Genomic DNA, 21,745 nt, shown 5'->3' with positions numbered 1-21,745 from the left:
CTACAACCTAATGGAGGAGGGATCAATGGCTTTTCAAAAAAGAACATACCGATCTGTAAGCATCAATTAATTCGATAACAATGAGAGAAAGTAGAGAGAAGTAACACAAAAATCTGCTCCGATGTTTTGTTCTTTAAATGTCAAGCCAACTGAGGGATGCAGCAGCAAACTCAAAACAAAGTAACTTTAATAAGAGTATCCACAACATAGGCGTTAGTGTATTCAGAATACAGCAGCAAAACACAACATTTGATTTTCTGGTGAAACAAAAAGAGGTCAAATCGATGTTTTAAAAATGTGCGACGCGTCTTCAAAGTCAGCAATTTTTGACTGCATCAACTGTAACAAGAGAAGAGAAAAAGGTGAATCATGAGGAAACTAAAATGTAAAAAAAAACAATCAATGCTGATTACAAGAGTATTATCATTCAACAACCAGTTTTTTTGTTTTGTTATTTTTTTTATGTTATTTTTCAAAGTCAGTAGGAAAAACTAAGTGGTCCAATAAAATATGTCCATTGACGTCCTCGTTATACAGTTTCTCAAAGAGCACTTTCTCATTGAATATTCTGTGAATATAAAAGTGCATTTAAGACGCTTTTGTTGCATTTTCACAACTGTTTGAAAAATTACTCCAAAGGTGGAACTTTTCGGTGGAACTCCGGCTCTGTAGAAACGGAGGGAAATATAACGTTTCCGTGTACTCGTCATTGTTAGTGTTTAAGCATATTGTTCTCTGCAGAATGTGTGCGTGTGGCTTCATTACAACAACGACCAAAAGCGCCAATCTGTGACCCAACATGCCAACTACACCATTTTTGTGTGAACTGACGTCGTTTATGAAACATCGCTGCGTAAACGTGAAACTTTTCTCAAACAAAAATGCAAAACAATATGTTTTCACTTGAAACGTTGTGTAAACGGTTCCTTAGGATGGCCATCGCATGGTGCCCCATAGTGTGAGTGCTGCTGTCATACATGGCTTCCTAACAAATGCACAAAGTAATGAACGTAACATCCAAAATCCTCGTTGTGCTTCCATGTTTACACAAATGGCAACAGTTATCATCATATCAACATTGAACATGATGTCTTATCCAAGTTTAAGCCATTGATGTCTTACATATTGGCATTGAATAAACAAAGCAAAACATTACTAAAATTGCACATTATGTAGCAACAATCACATCCGGTTCAGAGCATCCTCTTCAAAAGATCCCCGACTTGTCAAAATGCTGTGGCAGTGTTACAACAGCAAAGACCAGCCACGACTACCTGATGACAGAAAGGTTTAAGTATATTAACAGCAGTTGTTTTAATGAAGTCTCAACTGACCAAGTAGAACCAGAGAGAAGCCAGAGTGCTGTGGAATGATTCAATATGCATTTACTGTGTGTTGAGGCAGGGACTGCACTGCTTGGCTAACAAGCGTGCAAAGACGCCTTTTCTGTAATAGCCCCGGAGGTCCAATCCCTCCCTGGGGATATAGAGCACAGGATGCTGAAACGCTCCCGCAGCAGCCAATAACACACGAGGCTGCAGGACTGCAGCAGCAGAAATGAGAGACAATTACTGGGGACGTGGATTTTTCTCTGATCGCATCACACTTCAAGTTCTAACCGACAGAAATCCCAGGAAAACATTTCATTTCTCAACATGTTTCTTCTGGCCCTGGCTGAACCTTCCTACCAAAGTGATGGGCTACTGTAGATATCACAGCATGGATAAAGATAGGCTGTGAGTGGGCAAAACACATGCATACACATAAACACGTAGAAAGAGGCTTGCACACAAACACCCACTTAACACACGTTCAGGCAAAAAAAAACGAAAAAAGGACAAATATGCACGTGCAAAATGAACCAAGAGGTTCAAAACCATAAACTCTCGCATTTTACCATCCCACACTTAAGTATGCTTTCACACACTTCCCCTCACACGCACACTCACTGGAGCACACTAGGTCTGACATCGAATCAAACATTGAATCGATGTGTGTCAGCTGATGGGTTTGCATCTGAAGACAAATATTCAGTACTGCAGGATGACATGTACAATGAGGCCCAAGGAGCGGAACAGCTCTACAGTAGATTTTGGAAACAAAACAAAGAGGCAAGATATGTCAAAAAAAATAAATCCATCATTCATCAGATTTGCAAGTGTACCAAGAGTGTTACATAGATGACAACTTCATGGACGCAATGAACAGAGTTGGAGCTGAGTGCATCTTTTGTGGTGAAAACTACAGATTGAAAGTTTGAAACTATGCAAGCTGAAGCAACACTAGTTCACTAAACACCCATAGACAGGATGTAAACCCAAAGAGTTCATCTCTGATGATGTAACAGTAAAACATTGTTACAGAATATAACAAAGAAACTATATGTCACATATAGTGTGTTGTAAGGTTCCTTGTGTGATGGGATCACCTAAGTTTACAATGGTAATAAAGTGGGTACAGCCAAGAAAAAAGTTGGGAAACACTGCTTTAATGGTTTTCCAAGCATTCAGATCAGATTCACTTGATTGGAAACCAGTGGAACTCAAACTGTCGTATCACTAAGGTACTAAAAGCAGAGACATTACTCCTCCACATTAGAGGAGGCAGTTGAGGTCAGTGGAGAAAATGATTACGATGCCTTCTGGTTACTTCCCATTAGCTACATCACCCAAGACCCACTGGAGAGACGGAACCTCCAGCATTCCATGATCCCTGGAATTGAGCTGGTGATCATTATTGAATCTCCATATAGTCATTGTGGCCTCATGGATTTAGCGGGAAAAGATGGATGCCTTGGAGCCATTGACGATGCTGTGTAAAGCTGCCATCTTTCACCACTGTTGGAAACATTGCTCTGTGTGCATTTTGAATAGTGTTTCCAGGCCCTTTTTTTTGGCTTTTGGTTCATCATCATCCATCTTTATATGACACCTTTGAGTTTGGATTCTGCCATGCATCTCTTGAGCTGGGTCTCCTGAGGTCTCTGCACTGGTGTAGTCCAGGGTATATGCGAGTATACCCGCTTATTTTTCAGTCAGCATTGCGTACACCCACTTTCAAATCTGCACTGATGCACCACTCTGCAGTATCTATGAGGAAGATTGCCATTTATTTTCCCTATGATGAAGAAGCCATGACCCACCGTACTCTGCCTCTAATTGGCTAGTACTCACGGCATTCACTGATTTGACTGGTTGATGTCTGTGTTTACTGTGTGGCATGAGGGTTGTCGAGCCAATCAGAGGCATTGTAGGCCGAGTCATGACGAGGCAAATATTGCTCACCGATGTGTCATACTGAAATTATGTGACAATGAGCAAATGCTATGGACGCATTTTTACTAAATAGAGTCATGTTGCATGCCACTGTTTCTAACAAATGCCGTTTTGGGGCTTCTTCAACAGAAGACATACCCACTTCTCAAGGGTCTACTACTCCATTGGATATCTGGTAGATATAATATATTTTCAATGCTATGAAATCTATTTGAAAACCATTTACACGACAATGTTTCAAGTGAAAGTGCACTATTTTGGCATTTTCATTTCAGAAAAGTTGCATTGTTACAGAGCAATGTTTTGACAGCATTGTCCATTTACACCTAATGAGCATGTAATGACCATGCTCATTAGGTGACGCTGCCAGATGTTTTTGTAATGACGCCATGCACATGAGAGCAGAAAACAATATACTATAAACATAAACAATGGCCAGTACACAGACAGTTGTATGGACAGACGAAGTTGGGTTGCCATTCCGGTGACTCTCAAGTATAAATCTATCAAGTCTGAGGAGAATATGGGCTGGGAGTTGCGACACTCTGGAGGCCACTATTGTTGTTGCTGTCCATCTACCCATACATGTACAGAAGAACGAAAGGCCATGGGTATGCATGTACAGAAGCAGCACATCCGCCCTCTACGCATTTCTAGAAAGTTTAGTTTTCCTGGATCCTGAGCTTTTTCAAAAAGTTCCACCTTGGGATACGTTTTCAAGAAGTTGCATTTTCAGTGGCTTCAGGCATCATTGTCGTGTGAACAGTAGGGATGCACCGATCCACATTTTTTTCACTTCCGATCTGTTCCCCGAATTTGGATATCTGCCGATACCGATACTATTCCGATACCAGAGTTCCGTTTGCTTTAATATTATCATTATTGTTATATGAGGCTGTAATAAACTCCTATCGACAGGTAAGTATGAAATGTACAAATGTATGCATGTATTCTCTCAAAAGGCAATGTGAGGTTAGTATAAGATCAGAAAAGGAAGCAGTACAAATTATTTTTGTTCAGTTTGGACAGTGTGGGGGTCTGTGTGACGTCATCATCTCATAATAAACTAGTTCTAGCTTTAAAACCTCAGGGTCACTTTATTAATCCCTGAGGAAATTATTTAGCAATGGAGTACCAACAGAATGTTTCCAGCATTAACGCAGCACAAACGACTGGGACAATTTTCAGGGAGTTTTGAGTGGAGTAGGACGCAGCTTCACGGAGGTCGGAATCGCCTGCTACAGCGTGGAGGAGCTGCTTTTCATTGTTTTGATGCCGCGGTCAGCGCTGTTCTCCTCGGCGAGCTGGTGTTCTAAAACGGTGATGTCCGGCTGCAGAGTGGCCGCCTCGCTGTCCAACGGCTTTGCAAACATTGCATGCTTCTATGTTGCTTTGCGGTGTTTTGAAACGTAAAATACGTCCAAATAGCGACATGTTGTCATGAAAAGTTAGATAGCACAGTGCTACTTCCCTCGCCTGCTTGCGGGCTGCAAACCGTGGAATGGATTTCCTGACTGATTACTCATTGAGACCCGCCTCCATTCAGGAAATCCAATCCACATTTTACAGCCAGCGAGCAGAGCAGCAGGGAAACACTTGTGGAGAAATTTCCGATCAGTGAATTACGTTGGTATCTGAACCCGATATCAATACTGGATCGGATCGGCCCCATCGGCCCCTAGTGAACGGACACCAAAAACACAACGGAAGTTTTGGGTTTCAAGTTTAAATCATTGCCATGTAATAAAATTATACATATTCAATTGATTTCTTGTAGGGAAACACTGTTTTGCCTCTTCAGCTTTTTTCCCATTCTTCTGCTGGCCCCTCCTAATGAGGACAGAGATATCACTGAGTTACAGTGAGACCCTCCAGGCTGTGCCTGTGAACACACCAATTGGAAAGCAAATGTTTTCCAAGCACATCCATGCTTTAATGTTAATAGTATGGTTGGGTAAAACTGCAGGTCAGCGCTTTTTTATTTCCCCGAGCCTAAGTAATGATGACAGCCGTTGGGGCTCATGCTATAAGGATTATCTCAGGGTTATTTCCACTTCCAGAAGCATCCGTTTACAAAACAGCCACCGTAAGTTGCTGGAGCACTTGACTTTCCTTCTACCCTCTCATGCAGGATGCCTAAACATGAGCTGCCTTTAACAATGTGCAAGTGTCTGTCTGTCTCCTGCCACTTCTGAAAAATGAGTCAATTAGTGTAGGTGCCTTGGAGGCTCTCTCTTCCTCCCTTACAGACACATGCACACATACAGCACGTCAACACTGCAATTGGAAGGGAAATGATGTGGAATTCAAAGCACAGTACTCTATTACAGAGAAGCTGTTGGAAAGAGATTAATCCAGAAATTGTTTTACAGAAGTGATGTTACCTCCTGAATGTTTAAATTTTTTTTTCTTCAGTATTCAAAGCTTTTTCAATTAAATTAGGAATCCCAGGTGCGGGATATGACAGCACTCTTGCATTTAACTTAGGCTGGTTAATGTATAAGGCCCTGTTTGCACAATGCTTCAATTGGAAATGCATCGATTTTGAGTTTTACTTCAGAAAAGTTTTGTGTTTACAGAAAAAACAATGTCGATTTACACGGAAATGGCAGAAAAGTTGAAAATAATGTCATTTTCATGTTGTCTTTGTGTTTTGTAGAAGTGGATGCAATGTGTGTGTCGAGGGTACGGTTTAAAATTGGGGGGTCCGGGCGTTCTACCGCTGCCAAGTGGCAGAACCCTGAAAGCGGCTTAGCCACTCAAGATTAAAATCGTGGGTGGTGCAAAGTCGGGGGAAGACCCAGACCGCAGTTAAGTAGCCTGAACCCCACACCCTAGGCACCGCCCCACTGTTCCCTATTGTGGAGTGAAGTAAGGTGAGGTAAAGCAGGGAGGGTTAATAATTAACGTGTTACCGGCATTACTGTTGGAGAGTGCCCTTCAACAGGTATTGCATTGTGCTCGTAATTTGACATCAGCATCACTGTCTTTATCAGTTGTTGGAGTGCATGACGCCTACGAACATTTGAGACAATCTGACATGAAAATGTATTCACATAAGTTGTATTTGCTCTGTTAAAAAACAACAACATGAAACTATTTTAAAACAGCATTAAAGATTAACTGATATTATTGACCTATTTAAGTCCTAAAACCCTGAACAGAACCGTGTTGTTGCATTATTTCACACCAACAGAGTCAAAGTACAACACAGTTCGAGTTGGAGCTCCAGGAAAAGATTGAGTCAGAACATCGCAGAGCTGGCAGGAAACAAATCTTCAGATTTCTTAAAGGCCAGATGAAACTCGACGGCACTGGAGACCATTACCCCTAAGATTTGGATGAGCTGAGAGCATCAGCGTGACAGAGCCGGGGAGAGCTGGGAGGCTGAAAGTGTGCGGCAGCAGGGGCTAAATGAATTCTTAATACAGCGCTGCGTGGCGTCACCGCGCCTCAGCCCGCTCCCAATGTCTCTCTGCCTTTTTCTCTCTCACGCCTCCCCTCCCTTGTTTTTATTGTTTCCAAAGAGACACGCAGGAGGCAAACGACCTCCGGTTTCTATGGCAACCGATCGACGTTCAAATGAAGTAAATCGTCACAAAGCATAGCGAAAAGGGAAAAAGAAAAGAGCGTGAGGGAATAAGGGAAGGTTATTTTCGTTTGCTGCTCGTCTGGAAGTTTGGAGCAATAAAGTCGCGCAGCTTCACTTTGCAAATATTCTCTGGCACTCTTAATAAACCAGAGATAATATCCTGAGAAGATAGGAACATTTAACTTGCATCCCATTCGGGTGGTTTTTGAAGTCGTTGAAGTATAAACCATAAACATTGTTTGTTCAACCCACGCACGCGATGAAAAGGTAAACATCCCTGTATGATGTCACAAGGAGAGTCCTGATCTAGGGTTTTCAAATGAAAATGAAACATTTTGTTGGGTTTGGGGTGTCAATTTACACAACAACGGTGCTTGGAGCTACTGAAAATGCAACTTTGTGAAAATGGCTCCCAAGGTGAAACTTTTTGAAAACATTCCATCTCAATACACTTTTCTGAAACGCTGGTACTGCGCATGTGCACCACAGCTGGAGTGAACATGTGTGAGTAGGTGGACGCACACAACAATGGCGACCTCCAGAGTGACATGCCTCCCGGTTCATATTATCCTGGCACTTGGTGGTTTTATCTGTAAAAGTCACCCGGAATAGTAATATAAACAAATCCCTCGCCTGTCCATACAAATGTCTGCGTACTTCCATCATTAATGTTTGTGGTGTATTGTTTTCAGCGCGCATGTGTTTGTGGTTTCATGACAAAATAAAAGCCAACCGCACCAAATTGTGGCCTGGCATGCTAACGCCATCGTTTTCAGTGTTTTTGCCACTTCAGTGTAAACAGATATCGTTTTGAAAACATTGCCATGTATATGTGAAACGAAAATGCTGAAAAGATGCGTTTTCACGTTTTGGAAGTATTGAACGTTTCTAAGGATTTGTCACTATAAGAATTATAAAAAAACAAAATAAAAAAAACCACAACAGTAGATTTCTGTGAACAACACATATAGTTTTTCAGAAGGTTTTCAAGCTCTTTTGTTGTGATGACAACTGTCAAGATCTGCAAGTGAGTTAATTCATTAAAAAGCTTGACGCCTGACAATCAAAAGTCTGTGTTGACTCTGCTAGTCTGAGCACCTACAAACTAAAACATTTAGCTGGTTTTAGTCTCCCCCTCTTATTTTCATTTCTTATTCACCAATTTATCTTTCACCCAGTCACCCCATCACTTTCTCCACTCTCACTCCTCTTGCTATCTTCCTCCAACACGAAATCCCATTCAGAGGCAGGTCTTTTCGTTCCTGGAATTTTTCCATCGGGAGGTGTTCGATCTCGTACAGCTGAAAGCATAAAGGGAGGTGGGTATATATGTGGGTGGTGCAGTATACGTGCGCAAGTTTGTGTGTGTCTGTTGGACAGCAGCAAATGTCATGGGATATCACACGGTAATGCTTCACAGCATCTCATGTCAGCTTTTTGTTTCCCTAAGCTGTCAGTTCAGAGCACACACACACGCACAGAGCGAGAGCGAGAGCGAGAGCGAGAGCGAGAGCGAGAGAGAGAGAGAGAGAAAGACTGTAACAACTAAAAATCTTATTTGTTCCACAAATCTCTAATTGCTCATCAGCCTGCTTCCTTCTGGGCTTTAAAACCCTCATTCCAGATATTGGACTACTTTAAAAATGAAATTGACATTTGGTATAAGGTATGAAACACTGTCAACTTATCACTAATCATGGTAATGTAGTAGTATTACTGGAATTACTGCTGACTGAGGAGTGTGATGGAAATTTACAATATCATTGGAATTGAATTAAGGATTCATATCTGCAACTCCCCACCTGGAACTGTTGATGATTACCAACACTGACCGTGTCCTTTTGAACAGATCAGGAGAACTGTACTTAGGGGACAGACTGCATACAACTGTCTGGACGGTTGATGCCAGAGGGTGGGAGGCCATGTGACAGAAGATATGCTGCCACATGAGTGTAAATCACTTCTACCGCCTCCTCTGAAATCTGGATTTAAATGTCTGTAATGCCGGATTCAGAGTGTGACTCTCTCGAAACCTGGAGGTTGCAAGGAGAGGACTACACTCTATCCAGCCGGGTAGAACTCTGACACTGTTTGCATTTCTTCACTGGGAGATGAATGAAGGCATAGCTTATCTTATCCTAACTTTTCTTATGTTGTTTTAAGTACACCACCATTGGCTTGATTGACATAAATAGGACATAAATACAGTGTCCACTTGACTTCCTTTCAATATCTTCACACTGATACTTAAGCTTTATACTTGTTCAACTTCCATATGCATTTTAATGCAATCACTGTCCAATGTGAATGGAAACACCACACACTTCCACCCCAACATAAAATCTCAGAATACCTACAGTCCATCATTCTGTGAAATTCATCAAGATGCGCAACAGGTCAAAAGTTGAAGAACTAAAAGTATGTATACACTCACAAACCTAGGGTTATGTCTATTTGTTCTATTTAACACTTTGTGTGTTTGGACACCCAACCAACCAACCAACCAACCTGACTGGACAACAAACAAAGCAACCAACCAAACAACCAACCTGACTACCATAATTACCTCACTAAAAGCCACTATTTTTTTCACACGCTTTGAATGCTGCGGCTTAAACAATGATTTTTTTAATGGATTTTTAAGGGTTAATGAGCGTCATGCCGCCAATACCTCGGTGATGCATTCAGGTGCAACGTGTAACTTGGACCTTTATTTTTTTCCAGTTTTTTCTTTTTAAATTTGGTAGGTGCGGCTTATATTCAGGTGTGCTCAACAGTCCAGAAATGACGGTACTTACCAAGCAACTAACCAACCCTATTGCCGATTGGACATATAGTCAAGGTTTTTCAACAGCAATTCCAATAAAGATGAAGATCTAAGTAATACATACTAGCACTTTAAAAATAATGTATCCAAAATATAAAGATTTGTAATTACTGAATTAAAAACACCCTTCTTGGAGGGAGACAACCATTGGGTATGGCGAGCAGGATGAATAACCTTTGCACAAGCGAGACATCCTTTTAGTTATTCAACCCTGAGAAATGTAAGCAGATGACAGACCACTGCTTGGTAAACTTTTCAAGATTTCTGTATCCACCGTTAGCAGATTATTAGACCTCATTAATACATGGCCTTTTGCCAAGGCTGCCACTGCAATGCTGCCAGAGCAGATTTTGTGCCTCAGTAGACTGAAGTGGTAGGTTAACAAAGACCCCCTTCCTACCTCCACAGTCAAAATGACCATGTCTTTTGCAAGTGATGTATATCATTAACACTGTGATTGCTACCTGATTCTTAAAGATGACAGTGCTGCAAAAAGGAGGAGAAATACAAAGGCTAAGGTGCAGCTCATAGTAAAACACCATTCACAATCCCTCATTCCAGCAGTCTTGGGTGCACCACTGGGTGATCCAGAGATATCACCCCCACTGCGGTCAACGTGGCAGGTTACACCCCGGGCTCAGCCAATCATGGCACAAAAACACAGTTGAGTTGAATAAATTATACGTTTTATCAGTATTAAATCATATTTTATAAGAATTACTCAACTTTCCACCTCCTCAAATCTCTGACTGTCTGTGTCTCCCACTCTTTCTACCATACGCTTCCTTGAGACAAGCTCTGCCCCGTTGCTGTGGTAACCAGTGCTGACAAATTTATTAGGAACCCTCTATTGTGTGCGTGTGTGTGTGTGTGTGTGTGTGTGTGTGTGTGTGTGTGTGTGTGTGTGTGTGTGTGTGTGTGTGTGTGTGTGTGTGTGTGGGTGTGGGTGTGTGTGCATATGCTGCATTTGGGTTTCTGTGTGTCTTTTAAATATCACGTTTGGCCCCTTATTCCCTCAGTTCATAATCTGACATCTTGATGGCGGGTAAAATGTGTGGGAAATAAATTGTTAAATAATGTCTTCGTATGCTGTCATTTATCCAGCAAGGCAATACTTAAGTTTGATAGTGTGTTATCAGTATGTTTGTTTGAGTCGATGGCAAATAAGACATTGTTGGAGCCAAGACATGCATCCCTCAAATGACGGAAGGAGTATTCACCATGAATACTCCTTCATTACATTCAGAGACGCTGAATACAATGAGATTATACTGTGCTGGGAGATCATTTAGCAGTCCATCATCGCATACCAATGAATGGAGGTTGATAAACTGCAGTAGCATGGAAGAGTCCATTTATAGAAAGGGACAGATAAGTTCTACTGTATTACCGACAGCTGCCACTGACTGTCTTTCAGCAGTTAGAACAGGAATCAGGTGATGGAAGAAACACAAAAATCCTCACTGAGCAATTACAGATAGGAACACGCATGTAGGACAGAAAAAGACACAGAAAAGCGAATTGAATCTTTCTTTAGACCATCTGGTGGGATTTTCTGTGATTTTTATTTAGCTCTATTTTCATCCCTTTTTTTCCATCGCTATCTTTCTCTCCCTCTGTGATGTAGTGGTGATATGATACAGGCACTAAGAGTGCAGGTTTCTTCTTGTGCCCACAACGACAGTTTACAAGCTATTTCCATCCGCCAGTGCTGCCAGGCTTGTGTAACTGAACTAATTTTGATGAATAAACTGACCAATACTGTGCTAAATATACTAAAGGCATCAGTAAAAATAATATAGAGTATCAAGAAATGGAAAATTATAGGGGTTTTGCAAGGTGTATAATCCAGTTCCAAAAGAGGTGAAGTCCGAAGTGGCAAGTCTTTGAGGCAGTGTAAAATCTAGAGACCCAACATTAAATGTCATGTTCTTAAGTAAGAGTCTACGGGTTGATATACAAGACAAGTCTACAGTTGTGAGCTCCAGGTTGAGTGAAGTTTCTAGTCTCTAAGGTGTAATGCACAGCATGACCTAGACCAGTGGTTCCCAACCTTTGAGACCCAAGTTTTTTTAACAAGTATTGTATGGGAAGCATAGGTGAATTTTATTGGTATCAGTAATCTGCAACCTTTTGTTTTTGCATAAAGATGGAAAGATGTTGAGTCATTTTAGGACTTTGATTGAAATGGGTTGTTGTAAAATAAGAAAATATGTCGTCAATCTAATATACTACTTTTGAGTTTATGTGTGTATAGGGGGATGTTTTGTTATTTGTGAAAAATGTTAAAGTAAAAAATATATACATTTCTGGAAATCTGTCGATATACAATAGCATGCATCCTGAGTGTGTGTGTGTGTGCGTGTGTGTGTGTGTGTGTGTGTGTGTGTGTGTGTGTGTGTGTGTGTGTGTGTGTGTGTGTGTGTGTACATGAACATGACAGTGGGAGAGAGCTACATTTTTGAAAGCTCCCCTGCATATGTTTAGTTAGTTATTTGGGTCAATGTATTTCACATCGATATTGAACAACTTCACGGTGGTTCAATGAAGTCCTGACTTTGGAAACAAATTGGGTGTATATTGGTTGCATGGTTGCACTCTCATTTCCTTGGCTATGCAGTGTTCTAATGGTATGTTCTGAAATAAGTTGAGATGTTGGCTGGTTTCTATTGAGATGGATTATGATTCATCTGGTGTTTGAGCTGGGAAATGTCATATCTGGCAATCCCAGGTTAACTGCAAGCAAAATCTATATTGCATAAACAGACAACTTTAAAAGTACATCAGTAACAAATGAGCATTCTATTATCTGCTTCGTGCTATGCAACCCGTGTATTAGCATATTTGACTTTAAAAACGTCAACCTGGATATGAGGTTGTCACCATGTAATCTGCTGTACAATATTATTCTTTGCAGACAACTGAAGTGTGTATCTGATAAGTGCACGAGGCTGACTCAGCCAGTCTGTAAACTCTCGAATGCTTCCACAGTTTGGATAATAATGCTATTTTTCTTTTTCAATGTCCCTTTAGAATGAGTTGTTTGTTTTCTTTTCTCAACATCAGTATGCTTGGTTCATTGTTTACCTCATTATACCTCCAGCTCTATAGCGAAGTGTCCCATGGTGTCAGCAGTTACAATGTTTTCACAACCCATGCATCCAAATGCCTCGCCTACATTATTCCGAAATAGGAAAAATACTTTGTTACTCTCAAAACTATTTCCATCACTCTCCATCTCATCGTCAGAATCCATTTTCAATATGGTTCCTGTCCCGGTGTTTCTGTATTTTGGTATCACGTCATGTATGAAGATCAATTAGCCGGAGGTTGTCTGCGTGAGCGACATAAAGTGTGCAGGAGTTTTTGCATTGTTTGGTATCATTCTAATTTGGCTGAGGCATAACAAGGTGACACATTAATATTCATTATCTTAACAAGAGGAACAAAGTGTGGCGTCTGTGGGGAGAAGCATCACTCTCAGCGTGGATGAGAGGCTTCCTCGGTCCAAACGCTAATTCCAGTTCACAGTGTAACATGCACGCACGGATGTACGCAGAAAACACATTTACACTGTCACACATGCCAGTCAGCAGGGATCCAAAGATAGTGCCGTGCAGATAGCAATCAATGGAGGCGAGTGTTAATGACAGACTAATGACTGTCATTTAGCAAACTTGGGTAAAATGGTTTTATGTAAGTCTGTCATACATAAACTCTTTACCCCCCCCCCCCCCCCCCCCCAGCACAATCAACTATAAATATGTTCTTCATTGAATTAACATGCACATACTAGAAAGAAATAACTTTTTTCTATAGTTTATGGAAAATTAATACAAAGATTTTCTTCTCTGAACCATAATTTCTGATGGAAGTAATTATATAGAAAATAGACACAACTTGTTCTTGAATCATTTTCTTAAATACAATTAAAGGAAAATTAAATCATGGTTAAACTCAAATCTAATCAGATATTGCCATGTTTTTAAAATTGTACTTGAAAAATACCCACCTTTCCCCCAACTAATAATCCCTGTTTACACAACAACGATTTCACCTAAAAATGCAAAAATTGTGTTGTGTTTTGGGTGTCTGTTTACACATAATTGGAACTCTGAGCCACTTAAAATGCAACTTTTTGGATACAGCTCCCAAGGTGGAACATTTTAAAAATGCTCCGGCTTTGTCGCTGTGTAAATGGGGAAAAACACAACTTTTCAGACATGTTGATAATGCACATGTGCACCACGGCCATAGTAACAGTTCTTCTGCAGATGTGTAATTACTTGGATAATATTAACAATATGAGCCATGACCCCCAAGCCATATTCTGTTGTTTTTTTGTTTTTTTAAGTTGAGAATTAAAAGTAATCGCAATCCAACTTCTTCAGTCTGTCCACATGATCGTCCATGTTCTCGCCATTTTTATAGTTTATAGCGTGCTGTTCTCTGCAAGCATGTGTGTGTTGTTTCATTACAAAACAAACAACACCACCAACTCGTAGCCTGGTAACTACATTGTTTGAAGAATTTTGTCATTTCCATGCAATCTATATCGTTTTCAAAACGTCATGTAAACGCGCAACTTTGCTGAAACTGAAACCCCAAAACGTTCATTTTCACTTGAAGCATCATGTAAACGGGGTCTTATTTCGCTTACCCATATTGTTTTTTCAAAGTGCCATGCAAACTCAATATGTTTGTGTCTCTTTTTTCTGTGAGTTCCCAAACTGTTGCAACCTACGAAACAATTTATCTTCATCAGAACTGCACCTTTGACCTCGGCCTGATCAACAGTAAGTGCAAACAGTGCAAGAGCCCTCACCCTCTTCCCCTCTGCCACACGATCAAGCAATGTGGAAAATATGTCTGACTCTGTTTTGGGCAAAACACTTGAGTAACAGCAAACCTCTGCACACCGCTCATTTTTCTCCCTCTACCGGCGGTCAACAGTGGCTAACATGCTTTCCAATTTCAGTCGCTCTATTTTCACTCCTCTTTCCTTTATTACCTCGGCCCACATTCTTTCATCTCATTCAAACTGCGTGTCTTTCATTTCTGACTTTTCATTATGGAATTGCAAAAGCTGTATAATGTCCGAAAGGAGGCAAACTCTACAACAATACTCCTTAACAGGGCACACATTTAGTATTGATCTAGCTCGGATGAACTGCTGAGCCAACTGAATCAGCTTTAGAAAAAGTGATTCATAAGGGTCTTTTAAGAAACTCAGAGTCTAATCGGCACCTCTGTTTAATAAGCGTGGGGATTTTTGAAGAAATGAGAAACACTCAAAGCTACAAACAAAAGTGAAAAACAAAGTAATAAGCAGCAATGCAACAATCTGGACCTAGTAGAGAGGGTGATAGAGAGAGCCCCCCCTACCCCACCCCTTTTACACATGCTGACTAATTGCACCACCATGTTTGGACTAACACTGATTATTTACCAGCCATCTGTATTGTACAAGACAAACTGTCTCAGCCAACACTTCAGGGAGCTCCCAAGTGTAGTTTGTTAACTACAAGGACAACAGAGGAAAAAGCAAGAATCAGTCTTGAAAAAACAAACAAGTCAGCACTTTCCCTGTCATGGAACAATTGCTGCTTTGATATATGAAAATAAATAAATAAAATTAGATAAAAAAATAAAAATAATCAGTGCAAATCACTTTTGAGCAATCACAGGGAATATGTTCCCTTGTTGAGCAGAATACTAACCTGACTTAGGCCCTGTTTAGACCGACTGACTTCCATACTCAAAAAAACTGAGCTGAATATGCTCATTTGCTACCAAAACTATGATGATGTCTCATTTAAGATTTGCCTATTAACTTTACAAACTATCAACAAAAACACTACGAACAGGGTAATATGTGCTGTGTTTGGCTCGGTGCAACAGTGTGACTAATATCAGAAATGGACATCACTTATAGAGCCGTCTCCCGACACACCAGACGCCCCCAAAGCACTTTACATTGTTAGTCACTTTCACTCTCACAGCATTGGGCTGCCATGCGAGGTGGTCAATCTATATCCCAACACTACTGGGAGCAATTTGGTGTTCGGTGTCTTTCTGAAGGACGCTTGGACATATAGACAGGAGGCGATATGAGATAAAACTGCAACCTTGCGATTGAAAGGCGACCTGCTCTATCAACTGTTCTCTTACATTAAAGCCCCAAAATGATGCGTGATGCGCTTGATTTATTGTGAAGTGATGTTGCAGAAAAAGAAAATGTGGTTCAAACAGGATAAAGGAAGTGTGTCATACCTACATGAAGAGCAAGGCAGAACACTGATCAAACTCAAGATAATGTACCAGTTTACAATTTGGTTTGGTCCACATGAAACTGACATGAAGAAAATGACATAAGCCAACTTTATGGCTCAAAAATGTCCAATTCAGAACAAGATGGAGATGATTTTTTTGTGTGTCTGAATCAGCAAGTAATTGCCCTCCATTGCTTTGACATCTTCCTGCTCAGAATGATGTTAAACAGATATTAATAATCAGCTTCTTGTCTTTTGATTCTATTGATTTCCAGGAAAGATTGTAGAGTACATTTTCAGTGCCACTGTAGACTTATCAGATTAAAAGTCATCAGAATGAGAGAAGTTCAAGAACAAGTTAAAGAATGAGAACAAGTAATAGAGCAGAAGTTGGATTTTCCCATCACCTCAAGTCTTAAATAGAAATCACAAGCGTGCATGCTTGCGTGCGTGAACGTTATCAGAATTTTGATCAACACCTGCAGTTAAAAACAAACTTCTTGGGGAACTCAGACATCATTGTTAAATACTTTGTGGATAGCCTGGCAGTGGTCAAAACACGCACGCGTGCACACACACACACACACACACACACACACACAGTCTGAGCGAACTCACAGCCAGCACAGGTCAGACCACCTGACGTCTATACATCACCATGGCGACACGGACGGCTGCACGGTGGAGGGAAGCAAAAATAGGGGATGTAAGGATAAAGGAGGAAGGAAAAAGGAAAATCACGCCAGCAAAGCTGATATACTCGTACGCATACGTACACCCACATCCTAAACCACTGCATAATGCCTGCTGTGCTAATTAAAGGTTTTGCAATTCTTTGAAGGCTCCCAATCACCTCCGCTGACCCCTCACCTACCGCATGCACAAGGCGTACTTTCTAGCCATCGCTCCACGGGCGACCGTGTGTTATTTCAGCACTCGCAGGCTCAGTGGGCGATTCCGGTTCTGACAGTAATGTGTATTGGCAGTGAGCAGCATGAAGGTCGAGCAGCGATACATGACAGCAAGAGCATGGCAGCAGTATGCAGTGCACAGGAAGCGCTGGAGTGAGGGTACGACTCACAGGGAGTTAAAAATACATATTTAAGGTGTCAAAAAGGTTGTGACAGCTCACACACGAAGTGCCACAAGTGAGGCCCCGTTCACATGGCAAGGTTTTCAAGTGAAAACCGAACGTTTCCGTTGCGTTTTCTGTGTTAGCCCATACAATAATGTTTAGAGCCACTTAAAACGCAACTTTTTAAAACCACTCCAAAGGTGGAACTTTTCAAAAACATTTCAATTCCGTCTTTGTGAAACAGAGGAAAAACATTCCTGAAACGCTGTTAATAGCAATTCATTGCTGTTGTCTGTCCATGCTATTATATATCGTTAATGGCCATTTACGCGTACATGAGCAGAAACACTATTTACTACACCAGTGCTGCACATGCTCAGTAGCAGCGTTTCCAAAAAGCTGCATTTGTCAGTGTCTCTGAGCACTCAAAAATGCAACAAAAGTTTTCTATTTTCACTTGAATACATTGTTGTGTAAATGGGGCATTGAATGTTAAGATTCTGTCCGTCACTCGTTTTAAGCTTTTAATGCAACCATATTTGAATGACAGTTAATCGATATCCATCACGGGAAGGAAAGAAGAGGAAGATATAAGATTCTGAAGAGTTCACTCAGACAGTCTAGACAAAGCTCAATAATTTCCTGACAAAAGTTGAGAACGCTGAAAAAAATTCCTCATATCCTCAATCAATATCATCCATCCGAAGGCCTGGAGAGTTATTGACGCCACTACAGAATTATTGATCGTGTCCATGGAAAAAATGGTCAAAATATGTTCAGCATTCAATGAGTGAGGCTAAACCATAGAGGACATTAATTGTGTAAGCCAAAAATATGTTCAAACTGATCCATGAAGATGTGATAAGGCGTGTGAAGACTCTAAAAAAAGAGAATGAGCGTCATGAGAATATTTTTTTTGCTGAGCTTTAGTACCCCATCATGGATCATGATAATCATGGATAGAATAGATATCTGGTATGTGGTATTTTATGGGGCAGGACCGGACAAAAATTCCCCAAAACTAATATTTGCTGTCTTTTGTGTACTTTTTATTGGTTTCATTGGAGGATAACTAACGCAAACCCAAGGATCAGCCTCCGGGACAATACTGATAAATATTAATGGACTGGCAATGTTAGACCTGAAACTATCACCCTTTCTCTTTTAATCCTCTTCTCATTGTTTTTGTCTTCCTCAGACTGAAGCACTGCTTGTCCTTGATGGCTGGCACACTACAATCACAAAATCCCTCTGCCTGCACGAGGCCAAAATGTAATAAGGCATGACAATTTTACATATCCAAGTTGGTATTAACCCCCCCCCCCCGAGCATCCACCGTAAGGACTCTGTTTTCTCTCCACTCTCTAAATGCTTGTTATCTCTTGAGTGTGTCTGTAGTTCAATCAGATCAAATGCATTTTATCAATTTAAACCTTCTGTCATACCGCAACGATTTCGAAGTTTTGAAACAGGGCCTTCAGGATCAAGTCAATGGCAAAATCGGTCTGATTGAACAACCAAAACCTTTGAATCCTTCCCAACAATCTATACCCCTACCAGAAACCAGGGTCTGTCTGTCCTATCATTTTCTTTTCTTCTATGCCCAACCAGAAAAGCAGGTTCTGCAGGTTTCTTCTTGTTAAAAAATACTTTTTCTTCTCATCCATCTCCTCTACTTGCTGATATGGAATTGTTGGGTTTTTCTCTCTAAAAGTGCCTTGAAATGACTGTGTTGCAGCTAAATAAATAAAATTGAATTGATATAAACCTTGATAGGGACATCCCTATTTTTCATAATTTTCTAACTATGCTTCTTGAATGAAATATCTAATAAGTCAATTATGTAGCTGAAACTCAGTGACTCGGATACCATGAAAGAGTCAGACACATTTATCTAGATTTGCCACCCAGTTAACCTGCATTATAAAATATAGGCTAGAGACCAAATGAGCTGCAGTCAGAATCAGTGTAATATTCCTGAGTGTAAAGATAGGACCATTACCCTTGAATAAATTAGACTGAATAAGCTTTTCTCCTGTGTTACCAATTTAAGCTTAATTTCCTATCCTTTGCCCACTGCCACACATCTCGCCCTTCGCTCACACCACTGAGAATCATGTTCATTAAACTAAAAAGTACTTTTGCACTGTTCCACTCTCAGACATTTTATTAGGTCTTTTCATTTGTCCGTGTCATTGCTTGCGCCGACTCTAACTAAGCAAGACTTATATACAGTGTGTAACAGAATGGTTAAGTGTAGAGAGGTTGACCCTTCAAATGAATAGTGATTTCTGTTCAGGAACAAATCGTTCAGTGGAATAGCGATGATAGAAGACAATGACAGGTAGATTTTATGAAGGTTTTGAGAAATAAAATAGCATTTAGAGGAGAAATGTCGATTTCATGGTTAGTCACATTCACCCGTTTAATCACACCATGATTCTCACACTCATACACCAATAGACGGCTGCCATGTAGGGTGGTTGCAAACAACTGGGATCAAGTTGGGGGTTCAATGTTTGGCTCAAGTACAGCAGTGCAGGCAGAGGGGCAACATGCTATAAGAAGCATCAGCTCAAACCGCAGATGAAATTGCTGTTGCCAAATGTGTGTGTGATGATCAAAGTGGAACGTGTTCTACTAACTGAGCCACAGACACTCTTTAACAACCGTATTTGATAAACAAAATATAACCTAATAATCTTTCCCGCACCTTTGGCTGACAAGTTTGACATATTGACATATAATTCATGTATGAAGGGTATCACTTTTGTAGGTCCTTATAATTAATGTTGCACAAAACGATGAGCAAAGGTCTTGAGTCAATAACGGCAAAAGGAAATAATAAGACTAATGAATGAGAGGGCCCGCCAAATGTGATCGATTTATTGATGAACAATTTGTTCAACCTGTTCTCAACCCTTCAGCTAAAGTTGGTGAAAGTATGCTTCAGCCTCTAAAGAGTCTAGGGCGAGATGAATAAATCAATTTGAGGTCTTAGCCTAGCATACTAGTGTTTACGCTGTTTTCTCTTGAAAACTTTGTAGTGTACACAGGACCTTTACGAGTTAAGCTCATCTCACTACTGCCTTTTCCCTACAGGAATCATGAGCGCTTCGGGGCTCTTTAAAATAACACATTTTTTGTAGCTTTGTAGCACAAACCTTGACACTGTGCCAGACTTTAATGGGTTAATACAGCTCTAAGGTCAATTGTGAAACGTTTAACATAATACCAGTGTATTATAACTGACTCATGGCAAGGGAGAGATTACAGCAGGATGAAATACTGATCTGCTGCTTTGATGGTTCTAAATGCCTAATAACAGGCTTTTAGAATATACAGACTGACACATTGATCAGCTATCATTTAAAGACCAATGACAAGTGGAGTCAATTCGATCAATTACGTCTTCTTCAAGCCACCTGTTAATTACTAGGATATATTTGGCGGTAAGGGAGCATTTTGTACATAAAGCAGATGTGTACCGGCTTGATGACTGGGTGAGAGCATCTCCAAAAATGCAGCTCTTGTAGGTATTCCTCGTCTGAAGTGGTCAGTATCTATTAAACATAGCTTAAGGACAAGAAGGGGCCATGATGGCCAAAGCTTACAGATGTAAATGTGGAAAAAGTCTCACCACTGTAGTCCAATCAGACTGACAAGCTACTGTATCTCAAGCTACATAGTAGCTGCGTTTCAATTTGTTGCATATGAGGGATCAGCATGGAAGCAGGTGCTTAAAATGGAATGGTTGAAACAGAAACTGCCTGTTGGTTACACAGAAATACTCTTTCAAGTTTTAACACAACACCAAACTTGTTTCTTGGGTGTAAAAAATAAGCATTAAAACATTAGAAATTATGAAACTGCAAAGTATTAACATGATTTTCTCGCGATTTAGCGAATGACATTCTTTCATTGACTCTTCCACAGAGCCAGAGGGAAGCTTAACTCACAACCTCGGGCAACGTCTGGCCTCTTTACCTCTGCCACCGACTGAGAACCCAGCTTGCAAAACACCAACCCAGCTGTCTGATTCCACCAAGCAGTTGATCATTCTGGAAGTCATAGTGCCTTGGGAAGAGAACAAGGACAAGGCCAATAATAGGAAGCATACCAAGTACCAGGAGCTGGGAGACAAGTGAAGGAGGTAAGGCTGGAAAACCCACTGAGAACCACTGCAGGCATGAAGCCAAGGATTTGCAGGGTGGTCTCTCCGCAAAGGGCTCACGCTGCTCAGGAAGTAAAGAGGAAGGCTATCAGGTCTGCAACTGAATCTGCAGAGAAAGCCACAAGGTGGCTGTAGATCAAGAGGGCAGACCCATGGACAAACACTGCTGGGACACAGGCTGCCATCTGATCAACCCTGGTCGGGTTACATGGGCGAAGGTGCCCGATGTTGAAATACCTGAAACGCCCAATGACCCCAGGTCACAGGATATGTCCCAGTGCATCTACAAGATGCATGTGAAAATGAAACTGAGTTCGACTGGTCGTAAATCGACGTCACTGCAGCAGAAACCCTCAAAATCAAGCCATTATTTTATGTTAATAATGTCTTTTTTCACTCGTATACACATCTATGATTCTATATCCTTTGATACACTATGCCTTTTTTTCCTTGCAAAGTTAATTTGAAAGTGTGTAGGAGTATAAAACCTGTAGCCGCAGTAATTTTTTAAGTTACTCCATGTTCATATT

General features: G+C 40.8%; 1 protein-coding gene across 1 annotated transcript in view; it reads right to left on the bottom strand.

The window, feature by feature from the left end:
• LOC308110400 (voltage-dependent T-type calcium channel subunit alpha-1I-like) overlaps window positions 1-21,745 on the bottom strand; it is a gene marked incomplete at its 3' end in the record, with an annotated part of 220,532 nt that overhangs the window by 178,058 nt on the left and 20,729 nt on the right. The window lies entirely within an intron of this gene.

The sequence above is a fragment of the Lipophrys pholis genome (assembly GCF_963383615.2).
Source record: "Lipophrys pholis genome assembly, chromosome: 5".
NCBI lineage: Eukaryota > Metazoa > Chordata > Actinopteri > Blenniiformes > Blenniidae > Lipophrys > Lipophrys pholis.
Note: the sequence above shows the minus strand (reverse complement) of the source record. Positions and strands in the feature narration are given on the sequence as shown.